This window comes from Protopterus annectens, chromosome 5.part0, assembly GCF_019279795.1.
Source record: "Protopterus annectens isolate FY-2018-M chromosome 5.part0, PAN1.0, whole genome shotgun sequence".
NCBI classification, from domain to species: domain Eukaryota; kingdom Metazoa; phylum Chordata; order Ceratodontiformes; family Protopteridae; genus Protopterus; species Protopterus annectens.
The window spans coordinates 972,003,872-972,015,464 of NC_056735.1; positions in this window are offsets into that span (position 1 = coordinate 972,003,872).

The following is an 11,593-nucleotide window of genomic DNA, read 5'->3' on the forward strand; positions in this document are numbered from 1 at the left end:
AGGAAGCCTTGTTGGAAGAATGCAATTTTGAATCATAGTAGTATGCACCCTCGATTTATATTCCCCAATATAGTACAGAACCAGAGAGCTAGAATTATTAGGTTATGCATTGATGAGCATGAGAGGAACAAACAACTCATATTATTGGATAAGTTATTAACAGATAGGGGATACCCCTATAACCTTTTAAATAAAACTAACAATGAAACTAATGGGAAAGTAAGAAATAAACAACAACATCACAAAGGCATACAGCATACCTTTGAACAACATTTCAATGAAGCCACGTTAGCATTTACATTGAGTTATTCCAATGATATACACAGTATTATTAGAATTATAAAAGAGAATTGGGATATTCTTTTAATGGAAAATAGTGTTAAAGACTTAGTAGGATCTACCCCTCACTTCAGATATAAGAACAAGAGAAATCTGAAGAGGTGGCTGTGCAAAGATAGAATGATTAAGAAATCTAATGTAACTGGAAAAATTGGAAATGTTGATTGTAAGAAGGGAACTTGGCCATGTGGGAGGTGCAATATGTGTAAATATATTAATACAGGGAATTAATTTATATCACCATTTTTGAAATATACAAACAGGTTTCTGACAAGTGCCACGTGTAACACCACCAATTTAATATACCTAGCTAACTGTGAGAAATGCCAAGCATTCTATGTGGGTCTCACTTCTAGAAGACTTAGAGACCGTATTTACAACCACACATATGACATCAGAAAGATGAATTCTACAAATGCTTTAGCAAAACACATTAGCACCAATCAGGATCATCATTTTAAGTTTAGAGTGCTACAAGTAGTTGAACCTTCAGCTAGGGGTGGAGATAAAATGAATATACTAGCTAAGATAGAGCTAGACTGGATATTTAAATTACGAGCACATATAGAACCTGGATTAAATGTTAACATTAGTATAAAACCGGTATTAGAGGCACGTAGATAGTTAGTAAATAGGAGAATATATACAACAAGACTAGATTATATATTTATTTATTTATTTATTTATCTAATTACTCAGGTTTATATACATTTATGATTCATATGCTAATAATTACTTCGTATTTATTTTGGTGAAATGGTCATAACTATATCCTATGTTTAATATATATTGTAAAAATTTTTATTACAAATTATATTTTTATTCTTTATATTGCTCTTCATATATATATATATATATATATAGTGAGTTATGAAATAATATTAAGGCAGATATTGGATGAATTAATGCTCCTTGAGAATATCTGTAATTCATTTACATATTTATTGTACCAGTTCTATATATAACAATGAACTAAACAGGACATACATTTACTAAACAGGTTGATCAGGTATGCTTTAGTATAACATCTATACTGATATATATTAGTGTCTATATAATTTTTATTTCTATATTTTTTCTATGTTGTTTTTATTCTATGTTGTCTCTAACAGAACAATTTTATCAGTGTCACATTTTGATATGTAATGTTAGTAATTTAATAAGTAATACAAATAAGTATTGAAGACAACAAGACAAAAACTAGCTGTGATTGTCTATATTAATTTTATTTATCTTGCTTACATTATAGCATCACATAACATCATGAGTTTTTAGAATATGAAATCTATTGATATTTATATTTTTTAGAAATGATGTCTTTGTTTGTAATGTTGTAATATATTATCATAGCAGCACTATTCCATAACTATGGACTGAGCAAAGACAATTTTTATAGTTGTCGCTTTAAATGAGGAAATTAATGTTTAATTATTTAATCATCTATTCATTAGCAGATAAGAACATTGCTTAATTGACTAATGAAATGACTCAGTAGAGTATATAAGCTGAAGGTTTTTACTTGGAAATTGTAACCTGATGAAGCATACTCGATGTATGTGAAAGCGCTCATTCGTTTTATTCTGTGTTGTGAATAAAAGAATTGTTTTACTTCGTGGTGGATTCCTTGGTTTTTATCTAGTACTTGAGATGATAGCTAGGAGACAAGATCAGGAGGTAATCGGTTTGTGACATGATGATAACCATATGCTTCAGTGGTGGAGATCAAGAGTGATAGAATTTGTCAAGTTAAAGAATGAGATCTTCTGCTGTTGGGATATGCTATGGATTTGACTGATAGTTGCAGACAGACCAAGATGGCAGTAGTTAAAGCTGACAGTGAAGTGAAGGCCCAAGTATAGGTAAAGTCTCATGAAGCAGTGGGCTTTTGAATAACATCAAAGAGATTCTAGCAAAACCACCCAAATTTACCGATGTCACAACTGATAATTTAATAAAGGTATTTGAAAAAAAATGAACCTTTGTAATGGGGTGGGACATAGCACAGGTTATTCTCAATAAAGCAGGAAGCATGATATACCCCTTCAGGAAACAGTGACAAAAGGTCATTCATTTAAGGTTTGGTTGATTCCATGTTTTTTAAATTTATTTATTTATTTTTTTTATTTGCTCTTACTATATTACAGATAATTTTTATTTTAAGATTTGTTTTACATTATATATATTTTTACCTTGTAGTTTTAAACAATCTTGGCTAGGATCAGTTAGAAAAAGCCCTCTTTGTTTCACTGACTGAAAATTAATTAAATCTAGCTAATTAGGGAGAGGAGCTGAGAAACAGGATTTCTTATGCAGCTGCATTCTTATTTAGCTGCAAGTCTTGTGAGACTACTGGTAGTTTGTGACTACAGTGGATTTTTCCCACATACACCCAATCCCTGTTGTGCTTTTAAACTTGGTGGGTTTTGATCTTCCCACCAGTACAGCAAATTTAACTTGGGAAGCTTCGCCTAGTATCAACTGCTCATTCAAATAGGCGCTGAAAGATCAAATGAGGAAAGCCCTTGCCTTAGACTCTTAAAGGTTGAGTTGGCCTCTGTTTCATATCATCCCATGTAATTAAGGCACATTGCAATATTCAAAGTATGAATCCATTTTCACATTTTATTTTTAAAATCTGTAACATCTAGGACAAGAGTACCAATCACTAGTGAACTTAGCAGATGTTTCTCAGGAGTAAGCTAGGGATTATTGCTTCTGCTTTGTTTCTGGTGAGAGAAGGAGCAGAGAGACATTATTTCCTATCATTACTTGAGTTTACCAATCACTGGAAACCCTGAAAACTGTTTTTTAGGAGCCAGCTTGGGATTAATGCTACGGCTTTGCACCTGGTGAGAGAAGGAGCAGAGGGGCACTGAAGCCTGTTGGTCTCTGACTGGGTGGTGTTTATGGAACTTCACTCAGCAGTCTGGTTGAAGTTTTGTGTGAACCTCTTCAGGGTCTTTATACAGTTTTGCTTTCTCTTTCTTCCAACTGCTTAAGGTTCTATCTAGGGTATCTACCAAATGAAGTCTGTTACAAGTGTACTTAACCCATCATCACCTGGGTTAATTCTACTTCTCAGGAAGCAGCTTGGCATTAATGCTACTCTTTTACTTCTGGTGAGAGAAGGAACTAAGGTTCATTGATTCCTAGCTGCATGCAGCTATATTGGGAACAGCACTATCTCCACTATCAGACAAATGGCCTCTACAGGAGTCAACTCCAAATTTCATAGGTGCTAGTCCCCCTTCAGACCACGTTAGTAAGCACCTGGAAACATGGATTTGTACTTTCCAACCATCTCTGTAGCCAGCTTGGTTGAAAGGTGTACCCTGAGAAAATGTTGCAATTGTCTCATGTTTACTGTCACAATGTGTAAGAGATGCAGTTATTTAATACTATTGGAGTCAAAACTCACATCAAGATACTGCAGATATGAAGCAGGTTGTCAATCCCACACAACACAACACTAATCCTCTCACACACACAGATCAGCCCAACACATAGATCTGCATATGCTGAGGCTCTTAAAGGTAACCTACCTAAACTACAAAGACCTCCTAAATGTGCCCTAAGAAACAAGTACAGTCAGCAACCACACAGATATACAAAAAAGACACCATCCACATTGAAACATAAATCAAAGTCTAATAGTGTCTCAGTTCAGAAGCCCACAAGGCAAATCTATGCTCATTTAAACTCCAAGTCATAAGTGACACCATTGAGAGACACATCCCACTCACCAGGCAGCACAAGATGAGGGTTATAATCAGTTGCCTATTAGGTGCCAGGAATAACCACATATTCATCCACGCAGTCCTTGCATGACAAGAACACAGTCAAAGTACACTACACATGGCTGCAAATAACTTGAGACATACACCTTGATTATATGAAGAGAGGCAACATGGAGCTCTAAGAATGTATGTCCAAGGCAGATATGAACCTAACCTTTTGCCGCATTTACCATCAACAAGACTGGTGTCTCAATAAGAACAAGAAATTACCAACTTTAACAATTGTCTTACCTTCTGGTGTCATTCAAAGGTGGTCCAATATATATATATATATATATATATATATATATATATATATATATATATATATATATATATATCAGCCTGGAAGGAGATGGTAGGCAGGTCTAACTGCTTTGCCAGAGATGGCCAGCATCTCCCTCTGCAAAAACCATTGTCCACCCTCATAGTGCCTTTTTTTGGCAATGTCAGTTCTTAAAAGTTTCCAATATAACAAAACAAAATCTGGATAACATAAAACTATTGCTGCTCAATGCTAGAAGCCTTAACAAACAAACACACAAAAAATACTCCACTTTATACAAGCACTCCTTACCAGGTAAACACTGATATATGCATTGACTTGGAGTTCTAGTTCAATACCATTTAGGGCACCCAATTAGTGTAGGGTTTCAATGCCTACTACATGCTCTGGCCCACCACACTAGATGAAGACACTAAAGGTGGCTGTGTCTACATATTTGTGAGAAACACCACCTCCAGACCAGTTAGATAACACTTTGGAACTCCTACCATAACTCTCAACCTCTTAGCATACAAAATCTGGACAAAGCCAAAAATAATGGGGGGAGCCCCAATAATAGGGACACATTTTAAATATTGCTCTTATAAACATGGAAAGTTGCTAGAATAAAAGTTATTGTGTTATCATGCATTTTCTGAAGGATATGAAGCCTGAAACTCAAATGCCTGTCATTATTTAGTGAATTGAGTCCCCAATAATTTGGCACAAAAATCCAGAAAACCACAAATTTTATGAGGAACTGACCAAAAATATGAGGGAAAAACCAGGACAGTCTGTGAAACTCTGGACTTTTGAGAGGTATGACTCCTACACTTACCATTAACAAGACTCCTTATCACATAATGGCTAACCTTAGGACCCCCTCTATGCTCTCCTCAGCCCATAATTCCTACCTAAGTAGTATGGAGTCTCTATGCATTAAGACAAACAAAATTCTCCTAAGGGGATTTCAACTACCCCTCCCCACTAACTGGAAGACACATACTTCCTCCAACATGTATGCCTAAAGACTTCTGGACTTCATCAATACAAAGTCTCTAAACCAGTTAGCTCACACTCCAAACTGAGGTGATAATTTCCTGGACTTGATCCTCACTAATATGGGATTGCTCCACTGTCTACCAATTGTAACTCCATTCCTGGTTAAATTAATCCATGAATCAGTTGCATTCAATTTAAGACAAATCTATAAGCATCCTCCAATACTTCAGTATTCAAAGATTATGTTAAGGCTAATCTACTGAAAATGAGTGATGACCTGTCTTAATTCAACATCCCCTTCCAGTTCTGTAACCCCACTGCTTATGCAGAATCCTTTACTGCCAAATTCTATGTACATATGAATATCTGCACACATGCATCTGTTCCACTCCGAAGCAAATACTGTGCAAAATTTGAAAATAACCCCCTACCCATCAACTCAACAGATGGGCACTTGGTTTAATATCTTATTGGAAGGATGGTATACTCAGCAGTGCAACAGCCCCCCCCCCCCTTATGATGCACTGCAGTGTCAGCAATCAATCTACCCAATGCAGAAATAGAACTCACAGCCTTCTGCACCAAAGTTAAGTGTATGACCTGTTGCACCACTGACACTGCCAAACAAATAAATGTAACTGTCATGATACAGAAAAAAAACCTCTTTCTAAATTTAACAGGGTATTCTGGACCCTGATCTCATCAAACAAAGACAAAAATGTCCACCTAGGCAAGGGACAATGACAAAGCCTTCTTTAACTATGTTAGAGCCATTATCAACAATGTCCAGAACTGTGTAGAGCTAGTAGTAAATGATATCACATACTTGTACCCAGAGAACATAGCTATTCTACTAGTGGATAAATTTAGCTTTAACTTCTCCTGTCATTTTCCCTTTAGAGGGCATTCAGTGTCAGCCTCCTCACAGGCTTTGCACCAGAAGAATAGAGGACAACAACTGTCATCTGCTTGCACAAAGGTGGGGAATAAATGGACTCAGCCCAAGCCAGTTTAGATTTGTCAAGGGCAGATCCTACTTATTTAAACTGGTTGACTTACTTGAAAAGGTTGCTGCAGCAATGGATGAGGGCAAATCAGTACATACCACATATCTGGACCTTGCAAAGACATTTATACCATCCATTGGATATCATAGATAAACTATCCCAGTTAAATTTTAACCCCTGATTAACTCATTGGATAGGAGACTGGATCACAAATAGAACTCAGGAAATTAGGATGGGCTGCTCTACCACCTTCAAAAGACCTGTCACTAGTGGTGTACCCCAGAGTTCAGTTCTTCTTTGGCACTTACTTCTCAGAAGCCAAAGATACTTTTAAGGGCTCGTGGTTGGCCAAGTTTGCATATGACTGTAAACCTGGCATTATCATAAACTCCCCAGTGGATACCAAGATACTTCAAGAGGGCCTTTCCCAAAGCAGTAGCTGGTGTCAAAACCATGGAATAAAACTAAATGCCAAAAAAGGTATAATAGTATTCTTTGGCAAGTAAGAAGTCCCTTGTAACTATCACATTGACAGCATATCCCTGAAAATGTATCCAGTAGTTATCAATCTGAGAACCTATGTAGACAACGAACTGATAAGGGGCCTTTGCAGACCCTATTCTGTTAGACCTACTGAACATTTGTGAGTCCAATGGAGGCATAAAAACATGCTCAGGAAATTTAAATCACTTCATAATATAAATAAAACATGCTGGGTATAGATATGTATTGGGGAATACCATTTCTTTGGAATCGTCTTCTTCTCCACATAAAGCAAAGTAATTCTCTTACACTATACAAACATCATCTGGATGAATGGACAGGTAATTGCAAATTCACCACTGGTTTAGAGCCCTTGTCCCTCATGGATGGGGACAGCATGTAAATGTTTTGCTCATCTGTTGATTATTTGAGCTTTAAATAATAGGGCTAAAAACTTCATTGAAATGTATGGCTAGGCTTCTATAGATCCTCATGGATCAGTAGCCTAGCAAGTGCCTATGAATTTATGAAATTTTATTAGCATCTGGTGATACTGGGTCAGTGTCCATGGATGAGGAAACTGGGTTGGTTACAAAATTCTGCTGTGGAAAGCCAGCCTGCAGAACTAGATGAAACCCAGCTGGGAAATGCTTGACATTTCATGGTTGATGTGTCTTTCAACGGTTCTTGTAAGATGGAGTTAGTATGTCATCATTAGTAACATGGGTTGTAACAGTATTTTCAAAAGTGGAAGTAAGACTGCATTCATTGTGTTTGAGTGGATCATTCTCCAATGTCTCTTAGGTAAAGCTTATGCAATGGATTAAAAAGGGGGCTTCATGTGGTAGCCAAGTGTTTTATTCAGTAGAAGCATTTTAGGTTTTATCTTGGCCTTAGAACACCACATAAAGTTCTATGAATTTACACCAATACTGGAGAGGCAGTATGAATTCAGATGTACTGCCTTCATATATTTATGCACCTTGAAAATCCATGTGACCACATACACTGAAATGTGTTGCGGGAAGTGTTGCATCAGTATGGGGTTACAAGGTTACCATTGCATGATGTTTAGTTCTAGTATTTGAGAAGGAGTTGGGTTTGGATTCTCAGTATTTGGTCCATTATGTTCAAGGTAGATATAGGACTGTGCCAAGGCTGCAATATTGAAGATGTCTCTGGGGGACCTAGAAAGGAGGGTACATTTTTGAAGACATTTATGAAAATGTTTGGCATGGATGATGTGCAATCAGTGCTAGGAGTTGGAGTGAATTTACATATTATTCTCCAAGATACAAAAACTGGGTTAGGCTAGATAGAATTTCTAGCTCACAGGAACATGTGCATTTAATTGAAGGTCATTAAATGCACCCAATAACTATTTCAGATCATGCACCAATAATAACTAAAATAAAAATGCAAGGTAATGAAATAAAAATGAGACACTGGCACTTTACCACCCATCGGCTGAAAAGAGAGGAATTTAAGGAATGGGTTTTGGAAGAAAGTGGAAAGGGCTGTCACCAAGCTTAGGGTGCTTGTAACAAGGAAGATAACAAGATATCCTGTTGAAGTATTAGAAATATTTTGAAAATTTTATGAATGTTTGTATAAAACAGAGAAATATGGAAATCAAAAAAGGTACAAATGGAAATGTTTATGGAAGAATTAAATATGCCAAGGTTAGAAGTAGATGAGCCTCAGTTACTAACAGTTGGGATAGGAAGAGATGAGATAAAAATAGCCTATGTATAACCAATCCACAGGAAAGCCCCCAGGAATAGATGGTATTCCTGTGGAAGTTTGGAAGCGAGGAGGGAAAATTTGATAAAGATCTGGAAGGTTTTGCTTAATGGTATTTTAAGAGCAGGAGAAGTACCAGCATCCTGGAAGAAAACAGTGGTAATGGTAATACCTAAAGAGGGTTGTGATGCCCCTGCACTGGCCCAGTAATAAAGGAGCCTCAGTCCTCACCACTGGCAACAGTGAGGGATGTACACAATGAGAGGATGACAAGTACACACACAGTAATGTGCAATTTCCCTTAAGAACACACAGAGAACACAGTCAGTCTGGGGCTGGTTTCTCCCCTGTTTCTCCAGATCCCCAATAAGACTCCCCACTGGCACAGCTATAGAGTTGAATCCTTAGCCAGGGTTCCAATCCAAGTACTCCCAACACTCTCTCTGTCCAATCAGTGCTTTGTGTCCCTGTCCAAGTAGCTGACACACACACACACACACACACACACACACACACACACACACACACACACACACACACACACACACACACACTTTGAGATTTGATTTATACACAAACACGCACACATGGAAAACACTGGTGCAGGTCTACTAGCTATGCCCCTTTATGCCCAGACTATAAGGTAGTTATCAATGCCACCTGAACCCCTTATGAGCTACTTTAAGACCTTACCAAAGGGTGACCCATCCTACTGTGTAATGTTACTATTATCCAAATGGTAGTTTTTGACCAAGCACCAGGCTATTAGGAGTGGCATGTACAGTGTCACCAAACACTTATGCAAGCAATATAAGAGCTTAAATATTTTTCACAAATATCAGCCACAAAGATATATTTAAATATATTTAATAATAAATAAAAGAACAAGACAATACTCAGAAAACAGACACAGTTACTCCAGAGTTCAGAATCACAGGAAATATTGTAAAACAACATTGCAGGACAATCTCAAATAAATACAGAAAACATCTAAACTAATTGTTATTATATTCTTATCTATATCTAAGACATACTGTGCCCTAAGTCTTACTTACAGACAACATGCAGGCAGAACTGCAGAAGGTGGTGATGTTTCTAGGTCCCAGACAAGATACAAAATGCCCAGTCTGTCTCTGAGAGAGTTCTTAAATCAATATCAAATATTACTGCTGGGTTAGCTTGGATGACATCACTTTTTGTCACCTGACTTTAGTTCCTATGCTAACAGATACTAACAGAATTTTAACATCTCTGTGTGAGAAGAACATATCTCTCAGAAGTTTGCAGAACTTGGACGTCGTAAAACAATAAAACGCTTTTACATTTGAAACATGGTAATTATTTCTGTTTCAAGACATTAGAAAAACCTCTAGCTCTAGACATCCTGTTGTCTTGCTGCATTGAAACTAACTTTTATAGCACATCATTAAGCACTTAATTTCAACTTATTTTCTTGATGTTTTCTAAGTTAATCTATGTTCCAAAAAGGTATGCTGTGGTTGCATTCTTGAAGCTCAGTACACAACATGCAGTTCTATATAAATCATATCAATATTCACAAATGACACAGAATTATCTACAAAATTCCAAATAGCTAGGCTGGCAGTGTCACATTTCTCCCCTCCACAAAAACTCAAGCTAGTTTTTCAAGTGACCCTTCAGAAATGTTGTTTGAGAGGGGGACCCTATCTGGGAATACACTACCCCATTCCATGTCTTGAGAGCCCATCTCCTTAGGCATTGCTAACCCTACTGTGGTGCTGCACTGTCATATCATATGTTTGCAACCCTAGGCTCCACCTAAGTAACTTGGAATTTTTCTGTCTGGCTTGATGTAGCCATGTTAAGGGATTGTGGTCTGTAACTACAGTGACTTTCCTTCCATACAGATAAGGCTGACATTTCTGCAGTGCCCACACGATGGCTAGGCATTCTTTTTCTACAGCTGCATAGCATTCTTCCCTGAGTTGGAGCCTACAACTGAGATATACCACTGGATGCTCTTCTCCTTCTAAGGAAACCTGGATAAGTACAGCCCCCACCTCATGGTTTGAAGCATGCAACTGCACAACAAATTATTTGCTGTAATCTGGACTGGCTAATATAGGAGGCCCTCACAAAGCTCCTTTAAGCTTCAGGAATGCCTGCTCACATGCTGGGGTCCACACTAACTTATCTGGACTGTTTTTCCTTGTCAGGTCTGTGAGGGGAGCAGCTATAGTACTATAACTAAACTTTCTGTAGTACCCTGCTGTCCCTAAGAATGTCCTTACCTGCTTTTTGGTAGCAGGGGCAGGTCATGCTTGAATGGCTTCCACTTTGGCAGGTTCTGGCCTAATCTTACCACTCCCCACTTTATGTCCCAGGTAGGACACCTCTGCCATACCCACCTGACATTTGCTGAGCTTAATGGTCACCCCTGCCCATTGTAGTCTGTCCAGCACCTCCCTGACATGCTGAAGATGTTCTTGCCAAGAATAGCTGTAGATGGCAGTATCATCTAGGTAAGCAAGGGAAAAATCACCTACTCCTACTAGGATGCAATCTACCAGCCTCTGGAAAGTCGCTGGGACATTTTTCATCCCAAAGGGCATCTTCGTGAACTCAAAACAACCAAAAGACATCATAAAGGCTGACCTCTCTCTAGCAGTGAGAGTCAAGGGCACCTGCCAGTTACCCTTGCTAAGATCAATGGTGGTAAGATACTTAGCCCCACCCAGCTGCTCTAAAAATTCCTCTGTCCTGGGCATAGGGTAAGCATCTAACTCTGTGTGAATATTTAATTTCCTGTAGTCCACACAGAACCTGGCGCTGCCATCCTTCTTTGATACCAGCACCACTGGGGAGGCCCAGGAACTTCTGGACTCCTGAATTACCCCTAGTTTCAACATTTCCTGTATCTTCTCCCTCAGAGTCTGTTTCACTCTCTCAGGCACCCTATAAGGGGTCTGCTTAACAGGCCTTTGGGGTCCTGTATC